General features: G+C 28.9%; 1 non-coding gene across 1 annotated transcript; it reads left to right on the top strand.

Annotated features, from left to right (window-relative positions):
• The first annotated feature begins 723 nt into the window (after window positions 1-723).
• TRNAA-AGC (transfer RNA alanine (anticodon AGC)) lies at window positions 724-796 on the top strand. The gene has a single exon. It is a non-coding gene; the product is annotated as a tRNA-Ala (tRNA).
• The last annotated feature ends 619 nt before the right edge of the window (window positions 797-1,415 follow it).

The raw sequence follows: 1,415 nt of genomic DNA, 5'->3' as shown, positions 1-1,415 counted from the left end.
ATTTTTATTTTCAGTTTAGTTTTAAAATATTCCTTTATCTATGTGGTTTTATTTGCAATATTTAGTTGATGAAGTGCTTGATTTATTTTCTGCTACTCTTACTTTTTCTTTTACCATCTCTATACTTTTATTTTAATTATTTATATGACAATCATCTTTTTTGTGGTCTTTCATTTGTTATATTTCCCCTTTTTAGCGCTAAGGAAGCGAAAAATGTAGTTTAGTAGTAAATTATTAGTGTAAAAATATAACGAATAACAATTGGAAATTATTAAATTAGATTTGTTTTGAACGCCACCTTTACCTAGATCACTTTAAGTAGATTTCTGAAAACGTATACGTACAGAATTCTACGTAATTATGATAATTAATACATAGAGAGAACGAGGCTTCAGGCTGCGGTCAATTGTCAAACTTTCTAGGAGTTTATAAAATTACTAAAGAACTGTTCTATGAAGACATGCTAACAGTTACAGTTCCCATGCTTGGGGTAAGAGTTTCCGCGACAGAATTCTAACAACTAGATTATAAGGTTGAGAAATGGCGAAAATGTGAGAAATAATACCATAAGGTAAAATATAATATATAACTTACATGAATTAATGTGATTTGTAATGTTGCGGATGGCTGAACTACTCTTGCAAAGTCACTCTTCATCTCATGTCTGACGAGAAAACCTGATTTGCATTTTAAATGTTGCTTGATAGTGAATGCATTTTAAAAGGGGGCGTAGCTCAGATGGTAGAGCGCTCGCTTAGCATGCGAGAGGTACCGGGATCGATGCCCGGCGCCTCCAAATTTCAAGTTTTTAATAAATTGATTACAAAAATTTTATAAAATCATTATTTGTGTATTTTTTACAATTTTATTTGTTTCATAAATTTAGTTTTGATGATTTTTTTTATTAATGTGTCCTTGAAAACAACATTTCTTGCAGATTATAAGAAAATTACACTTTTTTACCTTCATAACTTTATTAGAGATTGCACTTTTAAATATTATTTTGTTTTTTAAATTTATTTTTCTGTAAAAATTCATTAGTAGAAAAATATGATATTTGGTTATACAAAAAATGAATCGTTTCATCTTATTTGATTGGCATCTTGCTTTATGAATATTTTTGTAAAAAATAAAATAAAATTCTATAAGCCTTCCTATAACGTATTATTGTATTATATTTAGGAAGTAAACTTGTAACTATTTAAGATCTTGTATTTTCTGTATAACTATAGTTATATCACGAGTATTACTAATGTTATCATGTTAATTGTTTTATTACGCAAATATATTCAGATGTTACTGTTAGTGAAGTGTTAGTGAAGGGACAAGTTGCTTTGGATCCCAAAATACTCTTGAAGAAGTGGAGATAGATGACACCTGTTGGCTCTGCATGAATGCTCTTCACTCATATCGCA

This window comes from Halyomorpha halys, unplaced genomic scaffold (genome assembly GCF_000696795.3).
Source record: "Halyomorpha halys isolate HHAL.00 unplaced genomic scaffold, Hhal_1.1 Scaffold2460.1, whole genome shotgun sequence".
In the NCBI taxonomy this organism is placed as follows: Eukaryota; Metazoa; Arthropoda; class Insecta; order Hemiptera; family Pentatomidae; genus Halyomorpha; species Halyomorpha halys.
The sequence above is the reverse complement of the archived record's forward strand: the minus strand, read 5'-3'. Positions and strand labels throughout refer to the sequence as shown.